Raw genomic sequence first — 9,107 nt, 5'->3', positions numbered from 1 at the left:
CCTGCTGAAGTGGAGGTTCATTAAACTCCAAGTCAAAAGAATTCTGTGTCCTACAGCAACCATGGTATTCTCCCATTCAAAGAGACCTCCCTCTGCCCCCCCCTAATTTGACCTCACTGGAGAGTTTTGACAGATGCCTGGCATATCCACTCACAAGGCTCAAGGCAGCCCAGGCTTCTGGCCGGCTGCTGTCTTATGATGATCCAGAGCCGAGCCACTGCTTGGGTAATTGTTTCAGGGATGGTGGGAAAAAGGCCCTGGCAAGATCAAAGAGGGAAGATGCTGCGGGTGGGCTGCTTACTGAGCAGAGTGCATAGGAAGGGATAGAGCGGAATGTGGGAGGGCTGGCAGAAAGAGCCAGTGAGCCTTGTTCTTTGGCTTTAGGCTAGACTGACAGCCACAGAGATTCAGGGGAAAAAAGGACCCAAGTGTTAACGTTTTCTCAACTGCAATGTCTGTTGCAGACATTTAGACATTGCAGTGAAATCTCTTAGTGGCGGTGCATTTTCCAGAGTCATTTTGCCACTCCTCTCAATTCTCCAAAACTAAATTCATATTGTTTCACCTCATTTCCACCATTATTCTTCATGGTTCATATTTTCTCTTATTTCTAGATCTCTTGCCATTTATTTGATTTGTCTCTTTGGTTTTAGAGATACATCATTTTCTGTTATCACACCTATCCACACAGCACCATAACTAGTCTCCTTCTTTCCCAATATTAGAGGAAGACGTCCTAGGCATAGACATTTATATGTCTAATCCAAAATAATCCTCAAACAGTAGGATTTTGTTGGTATAGGTAAAACTCATACAGTTGTTATAATGGATTATAAATGTGATAGAAGATCTGAGGGTATGAATTATGTGTGCATTGAGAGTATTGATAGGAATTCAGATAAAATACATATCTACCCAGGAATCTTCCAGAGTGTTCTGTTGACTTATTTGAAGGGCATTTCATCTAAGGATGACTTTTCCCATATTTATGGCAGCATATTTTCTTTGAAGTAGGTATTGCTCCACTCAGTATAAGAAATTACGTTCCCCACCCCCAATAGAGGTGGAGCTACTTCTCAAAGCTTGATTTTCTCAGCTTTTCCTATGATTTTGGCTTTTGAAATTCCCAAATTGAAAGTCTTGTGTATTTTTCTTTAGCCTCCTTAAGAGAATGGACTCCATTCCCTTGGTAGCAAGTTTCTAGGCGTGGTTTTTTTTTTTTTACTCTTCAATTCTTTTAATATCTACCAGTGGACCACAGCTTCTTGGCAGTGGACACAGGCAACTTGCTAATACCAGGGTAGTGTTACCAAATTGCTTCAGAGGGAACTCTTACTTGGAGCCGTGGGCTCCTGGGCAAGGCTAAATAAGATCAAATGGAAATCACTGAAGGCTCATGGAGTAACATATAACTTAGTTGTATGAAGGAGAGGAGCAAAGAAAGTACACTTCAGTTGTGACATTTGTGACACCATAAGTGTTTGGAGTTCTGGGCGATAGAAGGGAAGATGAATATCAGACATAATGAAGGATGGCCTCTGTGACACTGGACTTAGTTCTGTATTATTGGTCTCAATGTCCTTTAGTCATCAGAGTGTGTGTATATGTTGGTGTTCATCTACCTAATAATAGTAGCCCACCCCCTCTATCCATATTATATATTTTTATTATTTATTAAGACTTTACTTTTTTAGGGCAGTTTTATGTTCACAGCAAAATTGAGGGACAGGTACAGAGACTTCCCCATATACTCATTGCTGCCACATATGCACAGCCTCCCCTGTTATCACCTTCCCCCACCAGAGGGGTACATTTGTTACAGCTGATGAACCTACATTGACACATAATCACCTGAAGTCCATAGTGTACATTAGGGTTCACTCTTGGTAGTATACATTCTGTGGGTTTGGTAAATGTATGTAATTATATGTATCCATCATTATGGTATCATACAGAATATTTTCACTGTGCTAAAAATCCTCTGTGTTCTGCCTATTCATTCCTACCATGTATTTTTAACCTTTCAAAAATATTTCCAGATACTTACTACATACCCACTATGAAGCTTGGAAGTTTCAGTAGAGTAGGAAATTAAAGTGCAGACAGTTTATACAGTTAGTAATACATCTAGAAGAAAACCCAGATCTCTTAATTCCAAAATATCCCATACTATGCTTTGTCCACCAGTGAATAAATGGAGAAGGTTGATGATTAAATCACTTCCTTACAAACGGCTGAGACAAATGGGTAGCTTTAGGGGCCCTAGAGGTAATTTTGTGTGTAGCCATCCTTGAAAAAATAAATTTGAAAGACATCTGCAGTTGTTGGAAGGAGGGAAGAGATGCCATCACGTGGTATTCATTTGCAGGGATCAGATTTTCCTGAGTCAGAAGGGGGTTAAGAGATCTGCCAAATGCTTGGGAATGGGTTCAAATTATTGCAGAAGTGCAATGGAAAAAGATGATTGATTGAGCTCAAGAGTATTTGCTCTATTCTTCAACAGGTTGCCTTCCTGCTGTTCTTCCTCCCAATTTTATGACTCCCCTTTAAAAACTTATCTCTTAATAGGAATGATCTGAAACCCTTATCTTGACTTTCCAAGCAAAGTGAATACATTTATGAATGTGTGTGTTTATTATTTTTATATTTTCACTGTTATAGCTAAGCTATGCTCATTTTTGGTTTTGTATTTGACAGTTATTTAATATTAACTGGTCACCAAGAGTGTAGTGAAAAATGAACTAGATCTAGAACCTAAGAGAGATATGAAGGAAAATAGAGGGCCCTACCCTTAAGTGGCTTATGGGATACTGCCCTCCAGTGGGGCACAGACTTTGTCTTGCCTCCCATTGCATCACTAATGCTCTCAGATGTAGAACAGGGCCTGGTGTGTGATAAACATTTAGTAAATATCTGTTGAATGAATGAATCCACACTTGAACAAAATCTTATAAAATGACTGCTAATAGAGTGCACGTTATAAGAGGCTCTAGGGAAAAGCAGCGATCAGGGTCAGGTAAGATTATTCAGGAAGAACCCCTTGAGAGTTTACTGATATGGTGAGGAAGGATGAAGAAATGATCAGACTAATACAAAGGTTGATCATTTGCATAGTAGGCCTGGTAGAATTGTAAGGCAGTAGGAGCCTAGAATATTGATAAAGGCATTTCTAAGAGGCATATCTAGGATGGACAGGGGACAATGAGACAGTAGATCGGGGGGTGAATTGAAAAATACCAAGTGGTTTAAAATATGGATGAGAAAGAATAGCTGTGGTCTAAAGAAGTGAGAGAGGAGGTGTAAAGTTGCCTTCGATATATAGTAGGTACCTAATCAATAGTAGTTCAATGGATGTGCTAGCAGTAGATTGCTTTTGTTCTTAAATAAGGCAGTGCCATAATGTTCTACTTGAGCAAGTCTGTTATAGCAATTGTATGTCAGATGGACTGATTGTGCGTGTGTGTATGTGTGTGTGTATTCATCTGTGCATATGTGCTTGTGTGTAGATGGGAGAGGGCAACAAAGTAAGAAGATCTATTAGGTTATTATTCTAATCATTTAGTTGTGAAATAAGGACTTAAACTATGTAGGCTATGAAAATATAAGGAAATGAAAGAATATGAGAGATGTTATTTAAAATTAAGATATAGTGACAGATTGGATATGGTGGTCAAAGGAAAGAGGGAAGAAAGGATAATAATTCCAAGATCTGGAGACTGGAAAAACAGGATAAATGATTATAATGGCTGACCTATTGAAGGGATATCAGTTTGGATAAAGATGAAAGCACATCGGGGCACATTGCTTCAGAGTGAGAAATCTTGCCCTCAGCTAGGGGTCTGTGACTAAAGAGAGTAATAATAACATTAAAATATGAATATAAGCAGTTGTGAGAATTGTGGCATGAAGGAAATCTCCAGTAGTGCTGAAGTGGACAGCAAGGTTTCTCAACCTCAGCATTATTGACATTTGGGGCCAGATAATTCTTTGGTGATAGTGATGGAGGAGGCTGTCCTGTGCATGGTGGGGTGTTGAGCTTGGCTTGGCTTCCAGTCACAAGATACCAACAGCAACCTACCCCTAGATGTAACAACCAAAAATGTCTCCACACATTGCTAAATGTTCCCTGGGGATAAAATCACCCCCAGTTAAGAACCATCAGTATAGAGGTAAAAGAGTAAACTACCATAGATTGGACCTTTGGGGTATAGCAGGAGATGGGGATGAAATTGGAAGGGAAGGTGGGTCTAAAAGATCAAGACAGAAAGTAAGAATGATTTAAGGAACCATGTTAGGAGAACACAGGTTTAGGGAAAGCTAGGGAAGGGGGGTTTTGACAGGTTTTTGAAAATTGGCATTTGGTAAGAAAATTTAAATGGATGGAATGAGTTCCCCCATTCACTGAGTATCTAGAGGGAATTTGGTTCTGGCTTCTTCTAGATATCTGTGGGTACTCGTCTCTACACCAGAACCACTACCTTGGCTTTAGAAACTTTTCAAGTGAACTTTCACTTCCTTGAACACTAAAGGCATAGAAAAATAAATCATCTAGGATCTTATGGAGAGTACACACCTTATGTGATCTGTCTCTTACATGTACATACACACAAACGAAGGCAGGACTTTTATGGGTTTTTTTTTTTACCTCCAAGAATATGCCTATACAGATTCCTAGGATCCCATTTTGTCCAGTCCCCTTAGTTACTGGTCAGTGTTGAAGATGAAAAGGGGAAGCTTAGATTCATAAAATATTTGTGAATTGAAAGACTATTAGATAGACACCTGTCTATCCTACTGCTGCTGGTTTTTTGTTTCTTTTTAAACTTCTTAAAACCTAGTGGGCAAGGCGTTCCTAAGAGAGAGAATGCCATATCCAAAGGCAATGAGGGCTAAAATACAAGGGGGTCCTTGGGAACCTAAAGTTATTTAACCATGCTGAAGTGTCAAGTGTGAAAAGATGATGGAGTGAGGTAAGATGGGAAGCCCATTCTTTAGGGCGAAAAGACAAAGCACAAGAACATATATACAGTAGACCCTTGAACAACACTGGTTTGAACTGTGTGAATCCACTTATATGCAGACATTTTCAGTAGTAAATACTATAGTACTACACGATCTGCCATTGGTTGAATCCCTGGATATGGAACTGTGGATATGGAGGAACTGCATATATGGAGGGCTGACTATAAAGTTATACATGGATTTTCAACTGCAGGGAGGGTCAGCACCCCTAACCCTCACGCTGTTCAAGGGTCAACTGGATATTCATATGTATCTTCAAAGATGTCTTTTTTTTGAAATTAAGTTTTATGTAGAACCCTCATTGTAAAACACATAAAAGAGGAGCCACTTGATACAACTCACCCATTGCAGTGGCTTCTGAAGCACTACTTAGAACACTAGGACTGTGGAACACAGTTTGAAAATCACTCCAAGGGCTGGCACCTTATCTATAAAGGACCAGATAGTACATATTTTCAGTTTTGTGGACCGTAGAGTTTCTTTTGCAACTGCAACTGCTCAACTCTGCCATTATGGCAGGGAGGCAGCCCTAACCAATAGGTAAATGAATGGGCATGGCTGGATTTGGCCCACTGCTGACCATTTTGGTTTTCTGACCCCGCCAAAACCCTCGTCATTTTTTTTTTAACAAATGGGGACTCTGAGGCTGAGAACAGGGAAGCAAATTACTATTAAAAACAGAGCTAAGACTAGAACCCAAGTCTCCTGATTGCCACCTTGTTCCTTTACCTTTCAATTTGCTGTCAAATAGAAATTCCTGGTGTGTGTGTGTGTGTGTGTGTGTGTGGCAGGGAATGCGCTCTGCCTAAGTGTCTTTAGTTAAACAGTACCTTTGACTATAGGTAAAGTATCTCTCACAAAGTGGAGGTGCCCTCTAAATCGTGTCATTTTGAGAGAATATGGTGTCCTTGCAGCTACTCAGTACTCTCTTCTAATTGTATCTCCAATGAAAGGCCTTGCCCTATAAAGATATCTGAAGCTCTGTTGCATGAAGGGTTTGAGGTCTAGTGTTATATGTCTTCCTGGGGAAAAATGGCTGTGTTTTTAATGTCTTAATTGATGTGTTAATTAGAGTTATTGAGATAACGAGAACCATGTCAAGCCTATCTGGAATGAATGTTCAACGTTGAGGGGACTAGAGTATGTGTGAATTGGGATTAACTTTTTCTTTAAAAAAGAAAAACAACTCTGTGTACTTTTTGTGCCGGACACTCTACTAAGCACTTCATTTGTTATCTCATTTGCTCCTTTTAGAGGTATATCAAATTATCATCATCTCTATGTTATGTATGAATGAGTAAAGGGAAGTTCAAGGGAGATTAAGTAGCTTTCCTCAGGTTGCATACCTAGTAAGTGGGGAGCCAACATTTGGACTGGGGTAACCTGAGGCCAGAGCTCATGACCTTAACGATTTTACTGTATGGCCTCTCTCTTTACCTAGAAGGAACCATTGACATTTCTGATGGCATTGAAAGGTGAAGTTGAGGATCTAGGATGTCTTAATTACTGAGCTAACATTTGAGGAACTTAGCACAGGAGATAAGTCTATAGAAGAGAGGCAGAAAAGGGGATTTACCATAATGAAGGAAAAAGTGAAGCATATAAAGTTCAGGATAGTACAGGTGTTAATAAGCCGTATAGACCTTTGTTCCTTTCTATGTATAGATGAGATCTACAAAACATAGAATATGTAACTTAGAAGATAGCTGACTTTGTGGATTGCATCTTTATAGGGTCTTGCACTGGTAGCATCCAACAGTTGTCCTTTTGTACTCTAAATTACCTAGGTATTAAGCATTTACTAGGTGATCTTGGTGTTTATGGCTGAGCTGCACTTTTTCTTGGTCCTGTATACGGGTATTGTGATTCATAATTGGCCGTAAAGTTAAGAGATTCGTTAGGGAAGATGTAAAAGTTTTCCTCAGAGAAAACTATGATAGGCAAAGGGTTTGGTGAATTTTGAAATTATCTGGAAAAATTCCTGGGGATTTGGATATTATGTTGTAAAATTTTCTCTCTTATTAAAATAGTTATTTTGGGGACTATAATGTCTGTGACTCTTGGTTTTAATATCTGCAAATGTCCTTGATTTTCCATACTACTAGATTGTTATTTGGATCTGCTGACATAATAGATTGGCACTTTGCACACACACAAAAATAAGATATGCAAAAAAAAAGGAAGTAGAAGAATTATGCCAACAATAGAGGTCCTGGTACCTTGTGGAAAATCATCCCAGTGGCAAAGCATGATGGGATTTTCCTTGGCCTGGTTTGTGGAAGTTGTCTGACTTGTGTGACTATCTTTGGCCAACTCAGAAAACTCTCTGGGCCTTTATTGCTTTTCCCTTCCAGACAGTTGGCTCAGTGACTTCCACTGCTAGGGTTTCCTTAGCTAAGACATTGAGGATTCCTTTCTCAAGAAAGGCAGGGCATAGAGAAATACACCTAGTCCTGACTGCTTATTTTTCAGTTCTCTGAGCTTACATTGCAGTACTTTACCATCAAGGCAAGAACTGCATACTATCTAACTTTAATTGCCTTTAAGTATAACCCCTGTAAGCCTCAGTAATTATAGTTAACACTCTCTGCATTAACATTGCACTGCTCCCCTAGGGTTTTCAGAGCGATTCACAAATAAATGCATTCAACTTTAAATAGCTCATCAGGATTATAGAATCCAAAAGGCAAAGGATAGAGGATATTTCCTGCTCTCCAATTATTCAAAGCTTAGCAAATAGGAAGGCAGAGGCATCCATGGCCTAAAGGTCTTGATTGCCCTAGTCAGTGTTATTACAGATAGTCGCATATCCCAGAAAAGAAAGGTTTAAGCTTATTGAGAGGATGAGAATGGCAATTTTTGTTTCTTTTATTAACTAGGGAAAGGTCTAATGGATAAAAACATTTAGACTTTTATAACTCACCTCAACTGGTTTACAAGGCTAGATTGAACTAGGCCTTGGAATGAAAGGAAATGTCAAGAAGTGTAGCGTGAATTTTTAAAGTTTTCCCAGTCACCTAGGCAAGGCATAATGCAAGTCTGGTAGGAAAATATAAGTTTTCTTCCACCTAGAGAAAGTTCAGCAAGTCTAATTTGGAGAGAGAGCAGTTATAAGACAAGGAGAGTTTCCCCATTAGCACATGCCATTGCTGTCTGAGTGGACATTCTAGAGAGCAGTGATTTGGACACATTACCACGAAGGTCTTACCTGGTTTCTGCAATGAGGGTGTCAGGTTGGTTCTGCTGGTCTGGCCCCAGCTAAATGGATGTGGGCAGTGCTGGTAAAGTGGGTAACCTCTTAACATTGCAACTGTCTATCTAGGTATCTCAAGGGCTTGAGAATTTGTTGGAAAGTTAGAGTTGAGCTGAATTCTTGAATTTCCTTTGGACGATGTTATCAATAATATCTTCACATTTAAATCTTAATAATGAGAGTATCCCTAACCGCAGGTTTCACGAAAATAATAATAACAGCTGTGACCAGCTTGGAAGAATTTCTACTTTAGAAAGAGTCCATGCGTTGATTTTATTAGCAAGAGAGGCACCCACACAAGTATTATAGGTATGGAGAAGCACCATCTGCTCATTCCTAACAATTTGGAAAGGCTGCACTTTCCCCTATCTTCTTAGGTGTTGAGGGTATGTATGCCTTCTTTAAAAAGCTCTGAAATTCTCTTCATTCCTTCATTTCAACTGGAGTCCTCGGGGATTTACCATGATGGGATTTGCCTTGGAAGTTACAAGGGTACAAAGAACTCAAACTCTTAGTCCCAACCTGCTTCTACCTTTGTTTTTGGTTATGGTTCATAAGCTTGCAAAGAGGAAGAATCATATTTGATCTCACTTAGTCTTAGATTTGATTCATTAGTTTGCATCTTTAGATATCTTTAAAGGTCCCAGAGTGATCGTTGAGAGATTATGGTCCAATGTTATCAACTCGGGCTCATGAGTGAGGCAGAAATCGCAAGTGACCTGTGTTCTTTTAATAAGAACTGGGGCGGGTGGGGGGGGGCAGTGCTGGTCAATAAAGAGACTAAAGATGAACCATTGCATGGCAGCTTCACTTTTTTTTTTTTTTTTTTTTT

General features: G+C 39.5%; 1 protein-coding gene across 1 annotated transcript in view; it reads left to right on the top strand.

Annotated features, from left to right (window-relative positions):
* The window catches only part of AMOT (angiomotin), a 44,594-nt gene that overhangs the window by 21,970 nt on the left and 13,517 nt on the right, over window positions 1-9,107 (top strand). The window lies entirely within an intron of this gene.

This window comes from Lipotes vexillifer, unplaced genomic scaffold (genome assembly GCF_000442215.2).
Source record: "Lipotes vexillifer unplaced genomic scaffold, Lipotes_vexillifer_v1.1 scaffold298, whole genome shotgun sequence".
Lineage (NCBI taxonomy): Eukaryota > Metazoa > Chordata > Mammalia > Artiodactyla > Lipotidae > Lipotes > Lipotes vexillifer.
Note: the sequence above shows the minus strand (reverse complement) of the source record. Positions and strands in the feature narration are given on the sequence as shown.